Below are 13,967 nucleotides of genomic sequence, written 5' to 3'. Positions count from 1 at the left end.
GGCAGACAAAAAGATGATTGATTCATAGATAGATAGGTACACAGATGACAGATGAAAGATAGATAGATAGGTACATAGATTGATCGATGATAGACATCATAGATAGATGATGGGAAGATAGATAGATAGATAGATAGATAGATAGATACATAGATACATACATACATACATACATAGACAGACAGACCATTAGATATATAGATACAGATACATATCGATTGACACAAAGCTATTGTTCATAACCAGGAGTTGTATTGTGAATAACATAGCTAAACTACAAACAAAAAGGAAGAATGAAATCAGTTTAAAAAGTGCAGTAAGCAGCCTTAAGAAGAAAACAAATCCTACCATTTGCAATGACCTGGATGGAGCTAGACGGTAGTATGTTCAGAGAAATAGGCCAGGCGGAGAAAGACAAGTACCAAGTGTTTTCACTCATGTGTGGAGTATAACAACAAAGAAAAACTGAAGGAAAAAAACAGCAGCAGACTCACAGAACCCGAGAGTTGACTAAAAGTTACCAAAGGGAAAAGGACTGGGCAGGGTGGGTCTGAAGGGTGGGATAAGTGTGAGGAGAAAGAATGGGGGCATTAGTTTTAGCATGTATAATGCTTGGGGTTGAGGGGGCATGGGGAGTGCTGTACGACCCAGAGAAGGCTAGTAGAGATCATATAGCATCTTACTACTCACTGATGGACAGCGACTGTAATGGGGTCTGTTGGGGAGGGACATGGTGAAAGGGTCTACAGCATCCAACTACGCAGATCGACAGCGACTGAAGAGGTTTTTTCAGGGTACTTGGTGAAGGGGGGAGCATAGTAAACATAATGTTCTTCAAGTGATTTAAGCTTAATGATAAAAAAAATTCTTCAAGTGCAATAAGTGCACAGCTCTGAATCATCAGAATAAAAGGTCAGGCACTGAGTGCAGCAAACAAAAGACACAGGATTAAAAGAAGGGATGAAAACTCAAGACACCTACGGGCTTACTTACAGGAGACTCACTTGAGATCCAAGGACACAGACAAACTACAAGCGAAGGTGTGTGGACAAGTACCCTACACGAGTGAAACTGAAAAATAAACACTCAAACAAATGGATTCTGTGTGAGTCCATTGAGACAGTCAGAAGAAAATAGCCCTATCTGGCCTCCGTGAATTCTTTTTGTTTGGTTTCAGCCGTTCCCAGCCATTGATTTAGTGGTGCAGCAACATACTTCTCATTGTCTCTCACCTCAACAACTGAGTTGCTGTAATAATAAGCGTCTGGGACTTTGAAATCAGTGGGTTTTATGATGTTCACGCATGGGAAGATATAATAACTACCTAAGAGGGAAGTTTGGACACTCAATAAACACGTCACCCCACAATACACTCTTAGCTCCCAACTGCTCCTGTCTAGAAATTTGGTGTTCCTTTTTATTTGACCCACCGTCCTATCGGCGGTGTCATGCTGATGTCCTTCAAACATGGTGGTGAGCAAAGAACAAGTTTTCTTTCTCGAGACAACAGGCCCAGAGGAATGATACTTGTGGTCTTCAGGGAGCACTTAGTCAAAGAATGTGGCTAAATACAGACAGTAAGTTATAAGGAGATGAAAGAGGACAGTGGATAGAGACACGGTTTCAAGTCACGGCACAACCATTTCCTGGTTTTGTAGGTACACGCGGCCGACTCGACGTGCAAGTGTCTCGGTGAACCAGTGGTCTCTCTACAGCCTAGATACTTTGCAGGATTTTTGGAAGCATAGTGTAGGAAAGTGATATAGGATATATGGTTAACTGTTCTGTACACAAGGACAGATGGGGCAGACAAAAAGATGATTGATTGATTGATTGATTGATTGATAAATAGATAGACAGACATATAGATAGATATCGGTACATATCGATTAACACAAAGCTAGTGCTCATAACCAGGAAAGCAATGGTGAAAGCACATAGCGAAACTACAAACAAAAAAGAAGAATGAAATCCAGTTTAAAAAAGTGCAGTAGGCAGCCATAAGAAGAAAACAAATCCTATCATTTGCAATAACGTGGATGGAGCTAGAGGGTATTATGCTCAGTCAAATATTCAAGGAGGAGAAATACATGTACCAAATGATTTCACTCATGTGTGGACTATGATAACAAAGAAAAACTGAATTAAAAGACAGCAGCAGACTCACAGAACCCGAGAGTGGATTAACAGTTACCAAAGAGAAAGGGACTGGGTAGGGTTTGTGGAAGGGAGTTATAAGGGCGGGGAAAAAGAATGGGGGCATTAGGATTAGCATGTATAGTGTGTAACTTGGGGGGTCATTTGTACGGCTGCATAACACAGAGAAGACATGTAGTGATTCTACAGCATCTTAGTACACGCTGACGGACAGCGACTGTAACTGGCTTTTGCCGGGGACTTGGTGAAGGGTACAGACTGGAAAACATAATGTTCTGCATGTGATTGTATATAATGAGAACAAAAAGAATTTCAATGTGCAGTAATAGCACAGCTCTCAAATATCAGAATAAAAGTACAGGCTTTGAGTGCTCCAATCAAACGACCCAGTGTTAGAAGAACTGATGAAAACTCAAGACCTCCTACGTGCTCCCTTACTGGAGACTCACTTGAGATCCAAGGACACAGACAAACTACAAGCTGAAGGTGCGGGGACAGATTACCTATACAAGTGTAAATAAGAAACAAACAAACAAATGAATTCTGTTTGAGTCCCCAGAGAGAGTCAGTAGAAAATAGCCCTATCTAGCCACCGTGAATTCTTTTTGTTTGATTCAGCAGTGCTCAGGCATAGATTTAGTGGTGCAGCAAGTTCCTTCTCATTTCCTGTCACCTCAACAAATGAATTGCTGTAATAATATGCGTCTGGGCTTTTAAAATCATTGCTTTTTATGATGTTCACGAATGTAAAGAAGTAATAACCACCTAAGGAGGGAAGTTTGGACCCTCAAATAAACACTTCACTCCACAACACACTCTTTGTTCCCAACTGCTCCTGTCCAGAAATAGGTGTTCCTTTATATTTGTCCCTGCACCTATCAGCAGTGATCACGCCGATGTCCCTCAAACATGGTGGTGTGCAAAGAACCAAGTACACTTTTCTTTCGACAACCGGACCCAGACGAAGGATACTTGTGATCTTCAGGGATCACTTACTCACTGAATGTGGCTAAATAAAGTCACCAAGCGAGCAGGAAGTATAAGAGGACAGAGGACAGAGATACATGTTCAAGTCCTTTCACCTCCATTTACTGGTTTTGTAAGCACACGCGGCTGACTCTACATGAAAGTGAATCGGTCAACACAGTGCTCTCCTCATGGGTTAGTTACCTTGCAAGATTTCTGGAAGCATAATGTAGGGAAGAGACATAGGCTATGTTGTTAACTGTTCTGTACAGATGGATAGATGGGCAGACAAAAAGATGATTGATTCATAGATAGATAGGTACACAGATGACAGATGAAAGATAGATAGATAGGTACATAGATTGATCGATGATAGACATCATAGATAGATGATGGGAAGATAGATAGATAGATAGATAGATAGATAGATAGATAGATAGATAGATACATAGATACATACATACATACATACATAGACAGACAGACCATTAGATATATAGATACAGATACATATCGATTGACACAAAGCTATTGTTCATAACCAGGAGTTGTATTGTGAATAACATAGCTAAACTACAAACAAAAAGGAAGAATGAAATCCAGTTTAAAAAGTGCAGTAAGCAGCCTTAAGAAGAAAACAAATCCTACCATTTGCAATGACCTGGATGGAGCTAGACGGTAGTATGTTCAGAGAAATAGGCCAGGCGGAGAAAGACAAGTACCAAGTGTTTTCACTCATGTGTGGAGTATAACAACAAAGAAAAACTGAAGGAAAAAAACAGCAGCAGACTCACAGAACCCGAGAGTTGACTAAAAGTTACCAAAGGGTAAAGGACTGGGCAGGGTGGGTCTGAAGGGTGGGATAAGTGTGAGGAGAAAGAATGGGGGCATTAGTTTTAGCATGTATAATGCTTGGGGTTGAGGGGGCATGGGGAGTGCTGTACGACCCAGAGAAGGCTAGTAGAGATCATATAGCATCTTACTACTCACTGATGGACAGCGACTGTAATGGGGTCTGTTGGGAGGGACATGGTGAAAGGGTCTACAGCATCCAACTACGCAGATCGACAGCAACTGAAGAGGTTTTTCAGGGGTACTTGGTGAAGGGGGGAGCATAGTAAACATAATGTTCTTCAAGTGATTTAAACTTAATGATAAAAAAAATTCTTCAAGTGCAATAAGTGCACAGCTCTGAATCATCAGAATAAAAGGTCAGGCACTGAGTGCAGCAAACAAAAGACACAGGATTAAAAGAAGGGATGAAAACTCAAGACACCTACGTGCTTACTTACAGGAGACTCACTTGAGATCCAAGGACACAGACAAACTACAAGCCGAAGGTGTGTGGACAAGTACCCTACACGAGTGAAACTGAAAAATAAACACTCAAACAAATGGATTCTGTGTGAGTCCATTGAGACAGTCAGAAGAAAATAGCCCTATCTGGCCTCCGTGAATTCTTTTTGTTTGGTTTCAGCCGTTCCCAGCCATTGATTTAGTGGTGCAGCAACATACTTCTCATTGTCTCTCACCTCAACAACTGAGTTGCTGTAATAATAAGCGTCTGGGACTTTGAAATCAGTGGGTTTTATGATGTTCACGCATGGGAAGATATAATAACTACCTAAGAGGGAAGTTTGGACACTCAAATAAACACGTCACCCCACAATACACTCTTAGCTCCCAACTGCTCCTGTCTAGAAATTGGTGTTCCTTTTTATTTGACCCACCGTCCTATCGGCGGTGATCATGCTGATGTCCTTCAAACATGGTGGTGAGCAAAGAACAAGTTTTCTTTTCTCGAGACAACAGGCCCAGAGGAATGATACTTGTGGTCTTCAGGGAGCACTTAGTCAAAGAATGTGGCTAAATACAGACAGTAAGTTATAAGGAGATGAAAGAGGACAGTGGATAGAGACACGGTTTCAAGTCACGGCACAACCATTTCCTGGTTTTGTAGGTACACGCGGCCGACTCGACGTGCAAGTGTCTCGGTGAACCCAGTGGTCTCTCTACAGCCTAGATACTTTGCAGGATTTTTGGAAGCATAGTGTAGGAAAGTGATATAGGATATATGGTTAACTGTTCTGTACACAAGGACAGATGGGCAGACAAAAAGATGATTGATTGATTGATTGATTGATTGATAAATAGATAGACAGACATATAGATAGATATCGGTACATATCGATTAACACAAAGCTAGTGCTCATAACCAGGAAAGCAATGGTGAAAGCACATAGCGAAACTACAAACAAAAAAGAAGAATGAAATCCAGTTTAAAAAGTGCAGTAGGCAGCCATAAGAAGAAAACAAATCCTATCATTTGCAATAACGTGGATGGAGCTAGAAGGTATTATGCTCAGTCAAATATTCAAGGAGGAGAAATACATGTACCAAATGATTTCACTCATGTGTGGACTATGATAACAAAGAAAAACTGAATTAAAAGACAGCAGCAGACTCACAGAACCCGAGAGTGGATTAACAGTTACCAAAGAGAAAGGGACTGGGTAGGGTTTGTGGGAAGGGAGTTATAAGGGCGGGGAAAAAGAATGGGGGCATTAGGATTAGCATGTATAGTGTGTAACTTGGGGGGTCATTTGTACGGCTGCATAACACAGAGAAGACATGTAGTGATTCTACAGCATCTTAGTACACGCTGACGGACAGCGACTGTAACTGGCTTTTGCCGGGGACTTGGTGAAGGGTACAGACTGGAAAACATAATGTTCTGCATGTGATTGTATATTAATGAGAACAAAAAGAATTTCAATGTGCAGTAATAGCACAGCTCTCAAATATCAGAATAAAAGTACAGGCTTTGAGTGCTCCAATCAAACGACCCAGTGTTAGAAGAACTGATGAAAACTCAAGACCTCCTACGTGCTCCCTTACTGGAGACTCACTTGAGATCCAAGGACACAGACAAACTACAAGCTGAAGGTGCGGGGACAGATTACCTATACAAGTGTAAATAAGAAACAAACAAACAAATGAATTCTGTTTGAGTCCCCAGAGAGAGTCAGTAGAAAATAGCCCTATCTAGCCACCGTGAATTCTTTTTGTTTGATTTCAGCAGTGCTCAGGCATAGATTTAGTGGTGCAGCAAGTTCCTTCTCATTTCCTGTCACCTCAACAAATGAATTGCTGTAATAATATGCGTCTGGGCTTTTAAAATCATTGCTTTTTATGATGTTCACGAATGTAAAGAAGTAATAACCACCTAAGGAGGGAAGTTTGGACCCTCAAATAAACACTTCACTCCACAACACACTCTTTGTTCCCAACTGCTCCTGTCCAGAAATAGGTGTTCCTTTATATTTGTCCCTGCACCTATCAGCAGTGATCACGCCGATGTCCCTCAAACATGGTGGTGTGCAAAGAACCAAGTACACTTTTCTTTCGACAACCGGACCAGACGAAGGATACTTGTGATCTTCAGGGATCACTTACTCACTGAATGTGGCTAAATAAAGTCACCAAGCGAGCAGGAAGTATAAGAGGACAGAGGACAGAGATACATGTTCAAGTCCTTTCACCTCCATTTACTGGTTTTGTAAGCACACGCGGCTGACTCTACATGAAAGTGAATCGGTCAACACAGTGCTCTCCTCATGGGTTAGTTACCTTGCAAGATTTCTGGAAGCATAATGTAGGGAAGAGACATAGGCTATGTTGTTAACTGTTCTGTACAGATGGATAGATGGGCAGACAAAAAGATGATTGATTCATAGATAGATAGGTACACAGATGACAGATGAAAGATAGATAGATAGGTACATAGATTGATCGATGATAGACATCATAGATAGATGATGGGAAGATAGATAGATAGATAGATAGATAGATAGATAGATACATAGATACATACATACATACATACATAGACAGACAGACCATTAGATATATAGATACAGATACATATCGATTGACACAAAGCTATTGTTCATAACCAGGAGTTGTATTGTGAATAACATAGCTAAACTACAAACAAAAAGGAAGAATGAAATCCAGTTTAAAAAGTGCAGTAAGCAGCCTTAAGAAGAAAACAAATCCTACCATTTGCAATGACCTGGATGGAGCTAGACGGTAGTATGTTCAGAGAAATAGGCCAGGCGGAGAAAGACAAGTACCAAGTGTTTTCACTCATGTGTGGAGTATAACAACAAAGAAAAACTGAAGGAAAAAAACAGCAGCAGACTCACAGAACCCGAGAGTTGACTAAAAGTTACCAAAGGGAAAAGGACTGGGCAGGGTGGGTCTGAAGGGTGGGATAAGTGTGAGGAGAAAGAATGGGGGCATTAGTTTTAGCATGTATAATGCTTGGGGTTGAGGGGGCATGGGGAGTGCTGTACGACCCAGAGAAGGCTAGTAGAGATCATATAGCATCTTACTACTCACTGATGGACAGCGACTGTAACGGGGTCTGTTGGGAGGGACATGGTGAAAGGGTCTACAGCATCCAACTACGCAGATCGACAGCGACTGAAGAGGTTTTTCAGGGGTACTTGGTGAAGGGGGGAGCATAGTAAACATAATGTTCTTCAAGTGATTTAAGCTTAATGATAAAAAAAATTCTTCAAGTGCAATAAGTGCACAGCTCTGAATCATCAGAATAAAAGGTCAGGCACTGAGTGCAGCAAACAAAAGACACAGGATTAAAAGAAGGGATGAAAACTCAAGACACCTACGTGCTTACTTACAGGAGACTCACTTGAGATCCAAGGACACAGACAAACTACAAGCCGAAGGTGTGTGGACAAGTACCCTACACGAGTGAAACTGAAAAATAAACACTCAAACAAATGGATTCTGTGTGAGTCCATTGAGACAGTCAGAAGAAAATAGCCCTATCTGGCCTCCGTGAATTCTTTTTGTTTGGTTTCAGCCGTTCCCAGCCATTGATTTAGTGGTGCAGCAACATACTTCTCATTGTCTCTCACCTCAACAACTGAGTTGCTGTAATAATAAGCGTCTGGGACTTTGAAATCAGTGGGTTTTATGATGTTCACGCATGGGAAGATATAATAACTACCTAAGAGGGAAGTTTGGACACTCAAATAAACACGTCACCCCACAATACACTCTTAGCTCCCAACTGCTCCTGTCTAGAAATTGGTGTTCCTTTTTATTTGACCCACCGTCCTATCGGCGGTGATCACGCTGATGTCCTTCAAACATGGTGGTGAGCAAAGAACAAGTTTTCTTTTCTCGAGACAACAGGCCCAGAGGAATGATACTTGTGGTCTTCAGGGAGCACTTAGTCAAAGAATGTGGCTAAATACAGACAGTAAGTTATAAGGAGATGAAAGAGGACAGTGGATAGAGACACGGTTTCAAGTCACGGCACAACCATTTCCTGGTTTTGTAGGTACACGCGGCCGACTCGACGTGCAAGTGTCTCGGTGAACCCAGTGGTCTCTCTACAGCCTAGATACTTTGCAGGATTTTTGGAAGCATAGTGTAGGAAAGTGATATAGGATATATGGTTAACTGTTCTGTACACAAGGACAGATGGGCAGACAAAAAGATGATTGATTGATTGATTGATAAATAGATAGACAGACATATAGATAGATATCGGTACATATCGATTAACACAAAGCTAGTGCTCATAACCAGGAAAGCAATGGTGAAAGCACATAGCGAAACTACAAACAAAAAAGAAGAATGAAATCCAGTTTAAAAAGTGCAGTAGGCAGCCATAAGAAGAAAACAAATCCTATCATTTGCAATAACGTGGATGGAGCTAGAGGGTATTATGCTCAGTCAAATATTCAAGGAGGAGAAATACATGTACCAAATGATTTCACTCATGTGTGGACTATGATAACAAAGAAAAACTGAATTAAAAGACAGCAGCAGACTCACAGAACCCGAGAGTGGATTAACAGTTACCAAAGAGAAAGGGACTGGGTAGGGTTTGTGGGAAGGGAGTTATAAGGGCGGGGAAAAAGAATGGGGGCATTAGGATTAGCATGTATAGTGTGTAACTTGGGGGGTCATTTGTACGGCTGCATAACACAGAGAAGACATGTAGTGATTCTACAGCATCTTAGTACACGCTGACGGACAGCGACTGTAACTGGCTTTTGCCAGGGACTTGGTGAAGGGTTTAGACTGGAAAACATAATGTTCTGTATGTGATTGTATATTAATGAGAACAAAAAGAATTTCAAAGTGCATTAAGAGAACAGCTCTCAAATATCAGAATAAAAGTACATGCTTTGAGTGCTCCAATCAAAAGACCCAGTGTTAGAAGTACTGATGAAAACTCAAGACCTCCTACGTGCTCCCTTACTGGAGACTCACTTGAGATCCAAGGACACAGACAAACTACAAGCTGAAGGGGCGGGGACAGATTACCTATACAAGTGTAAATAAGAAACAAACAAACAAATGAATTCTGTTTGAGTCCCCAGAGAGAGTCAGTAGAAAATAGCCCTATCTAGCCACCGTGAATTCTTTTTGTTTGATTTCAGCAGTGCTCAGGCATAGATTTAGTGGTGCAGCAAGTTCCTTCTCATTTCCTGTCACCTCAACAAATGAATTGCTGTAATAATATGCGTCTGGGCTTTTAAAATCATTGCTTTTTATGATGTTCACGAATGTAAAGAAGTAATAACCACCTAAGGAGGGAAGTTTGGACCCTCAAATAAACACTTCACTCCACAACACACTCTTTGTTCCCAACTGCTCCTGTCCAGAAATAGGTGTTCCTTTATATTTGTCCCTGCACCTATCAGCAGTGATCACGCCGATGTCCCTCAAACATGGTGGTGTGCAAAGAACCAAGTACACTTTTCTTTCGACAACCGGACCAGACGAAGGATACTTGTGGTCTTCAGGGATCACTTACTCACTGAATGTGGCTAAATAAAGTCACCAAGCGAGCAGGAAGTATAAGAGGACAGAGGACAGAGATACATGTTCAAGTCCTTTCACCTCCATTTACTGGTTTTGTAAGCACACGCGGCTGACTCTACATGAAAGTGAATCGGTCAACACAGTGCTCTCCTCATGGGTTAGTTACCTTGCAAGATTTCTGGAAGCATAATGTAGGGAAGAGACATAGGCTATGTTGTTAACTGTTCTGTACAGATGGATAGATGGGCAGACAAAAAGATGATTGATTCATAGATAGATAGGTACACAGATGACAGATGAAAGATAGATAGATAGGTACATAGATTGATCGATGATAGACATCATAGATAGATGATGGGAAGATAGATAGATAGATAGATAGATAGATAGATAGATACATAGATACATACATACATACATACATAGACAGACAGACCATTAGATATATAGATACAGATACATATCGATTGACACAAAGCTATTGTTCATAACCAGGAGTTGTATTGTGAATAACATAGCTAAACTACAAACAAAAAGGAAGAATGAAATCCAGTTTAAAAAGTGCAGTAAGCAGCCTTAAGAAGAAAACAAATCCTACCATTTGCAATGACCTGGATGGAGCTAGACGGTAGTATGTTCAGAGAAATAGGCCAGGCGGAGAAAGACAAGTACCAAGTGTTTTCACTCATGTGTGGAGTATAACAACAAAGAAAAACTGAAGGAAAAAAACAGCAGCAGACTCACAGAACCCGAGAGTTGACTAAAAGTTACCAAAGGGAAAAGGACTGGGCAGGGTGGGTCTGAAGGGTGGGATAAGTGTGAGGAGAAAGAATGGGGGCATTAGTTTTAGCATGTATAATGCTTGGGGTTGAGGGGGCATGGGGAGTGCTGTACGACCCAGAGAAGGCTAGTAGAGATCATATAGCATCTTACTACTCACTGATGGACAGCGACTGTAATGGGGTCTGTTGGGAGGGACATGGTGAAAGGGTCTACAGCATCCAACTACGCAGATCGACAGCGACTGAAGAGGTTTTTCAGGGGTACTTGGTGAAGGGGGGAGCATAGTAAACATAATGTTCTTCAAGTGATTTAAGCTTAATGATAAAAAAAATTCTTCAAGTGCAATAAGTGCACAGCTCTGAATCATCAGAATAAAAGGTCAGGCACTGAGTGCAGCAAACAAAAGACACAGGATTAAAAGAAGGGATGAAAACTCAAGACACCTACGTGCTTACTTACAGGAGACTCACTTGAGATCCAAGGACACAGACAAACTACAAGCCGAAGGTGTGTGGACAAGTACCCTACACGAGTGAAACTGAAAAATAAACACTCAAACAAATGGATTCTGTGTGAGTCCATTGAGACAGTCAGAAGAAAATAGCCCTATCTGGCCTCCGTGAATTCTTTTTGTTTGGTTTCAGCCGTTCCCAGCCATTGATTTAGTGGTGCAGCAACATACTTCTCATTGTCTCTCACCTCAACAACTGAGTTGCTGTAATAATAAGCGTCTGGGACTTTGAAATCAGTGGGTTTTATGATGTTCACGCATGGGAAGATATAATAACTACCTAAGAGGGAAGTTTGGACACTCAAATAAACACGTCACCCCACAATACACTCTTAGCTCCCAACTGCTCCTGTCTAGAAATTGGTGTTCCTTTTTATTTGACCCACCGTCCTATCGGCGGTGATCATGCTGATGTCCTTCAAACATGGTGGTGAGCAAAGAACAAGTTTTCTTTTCTCGAGACAACAGGCCCAGAGGAATGATACTTGTGGTCTTCAGGGAGCACTTAGTCAAAGAATGTGGCTAAATACAGACAGTAAGTTATAAGGAGATGAAAGAGGACAGTGGATAGAGACACGGTTTCAAGTCACGGCACAACCATTTCCTGGTTTTGTAGGTACACGCGGCCGACTCGACGTGCAAGTGTCTCGGTGAACCCAGTGGTCTCTCTACAGCCTAGATACTTTGCAGGATTTTTTTTTTTTTTTTTTTTTTTTTTTTTTTTTTTTTTTTTTTTTTTTAGATAATTATTTTTTATTGAAGGGTAGTTGACACACAGTATTACATTACATTAGTTTCAGGTGTACAACACAGTGATTCAACATTTATATACATGATAATTCTAAGTACCAGCTATCACCATACCAAGTTGTTACAATATTTTGACTATATTCCTTATGCTATACATTACATCCCGGTTGCTTATTTATTTTACAATTGGAAGTGTGTACTTTTTCTTGGTTGTTGTTGTTAGGGCATCTCTCATTTTTATTGATCAAATGGTTGTTAACAACAATAAAATTCTGTATAGGGGAGTCAATGCTCAATGCACAATCATTAATCCACCCCAAGCCTAATTTTCGTCAGTCTCCAATCTTCTGAAGCATAACGAACAAGTTCTTACATGGAGAACAAATTCTTACATAGTGAATAAGTTACATGGTGAACAGTACAAGGGCAGTCATCACAGAAACTTTTGGTTTTGCTCATGCATTATGAACTATAAACAGTCAGTTCAAATATGAATACACATTTGATTTTTATACTTGATTTATATGTGGATACCACATTTCTCTCTTTATTATTTTTAATAAGATGCTGAAGTGGTAGGTAGATACAACATAAAGGTAGAAAACATAGTTTAGTGTTGTAAGAGAGCAAATGTAGATGATCAGGTGTGTGCCTGTAGACTATGTGTTAATCCAAGCTAGACAAGGGCAATAAAACATCCACATATGCAGAAGATTTCTCTCAGTACAGGGGGGGTGAGGTTCTAAGCCTCACCTCTGTTGATCCCCAATTTCTCACCTGATGACCCCCCAGCGACTGTGCCTGTCTTAGGTTGTTCCTCCCTTGAGGAATCTTACCCGTCTCTGGCTAACCAGTCATCTTCCGGGGCCACACAGGGAAATGTTAAGTTGGTAAGTGAGAGAGAAGCCTTATTGTTTGAAATGGTTAGCTTTTTATTTCTTTGCATATTTATGCCCTGTGGCTTCTATGCCCAGCATTTGTCTTGAGGTATCTTTACCACTTGGAGGAGTTATGATACTCGGTAAATTTGATATGAGGCACGAATTCTATTTAAGAATTCGTTGTAATTAGGAAGGAAGAAGAAAAGCTATAGAAGTAGCAGGCGGGAGAAAACATGGGAAGATTGATTATTTCTTTGACATATCTTCTTGTAGAGTAACTTCAGCATGTATATATTTTAAGCTACTACTTAAATTGCGCACACACATTAACATAATAGGAGTATAGTTACATAACCAAAGCATACCTGTAATTACCAGCCATCTCCAGTGAAACCAAGAAAACCAGTTAGGCACCCTAGGCATTTGTGAAAACTTATCAATGATATGATGGTTATTATCTAACTGAATTTGAATAGTTTGAGAAAAATCAGACAAATTAAAACAACCCATTCCTGGGCACTGTTCACATCCCATATGTTCTTTTAACAGTAAATAGTCTGTAGTTGTAAGATTTTGGAGCGCTACAATTTGCACTTCTCCTAATTATTGGTTGAGTTCCAACAGTATAGATCCAGTCAAATTTGTTGTTTTACTGTATGCACAGGCCAGCTTAGATATCTCCTTCATTCCCATGGCAAGTCCAGGAGTTGGTGGGATGAGTGCATCTACAGCTGTAGCAGTGCGTGGATCTTTGTTGGGGTTTTTTGATGATCATCTTCTGGCATGAGTCTTCCCGAGAGTGCTGATGTTGGAAGTTCTCTTTCATATCGTTTCTTAGTTCATTTTCGGGGTAGCCAAATTAGGCTTTGATCCTCTGTATAAACACAAACAGACCCTTTGCCTACACTTTTATATGTCCTTTATATTATTGTGTAGAACTCATTAGAGGTCACCACATAGGAACTGCATTTTTTTTTTTTTTTAATCATTAATCTACACTTACATGACGAATACTTACGAATACTTTGTTTACTAGGCTCTCCCCTATA

The sequence above is a fragment of the Manis pentadactyla genome, chromosome X, assembly GCF_030020395.1.
Source record: "Manis pentadactyla isolate mManPen7 chromosome X, mManPen7.hap1, whole genome shotgun sequence".
Classification (NCBI taxonomy): Eukaryota; Metazoa; Chordata; class Mammalia; order Pholidota; family Manidae; genus Manis; species Manis pentadactyla.
Note: the sequence above shows the minus strand (reverse complement) of the source record.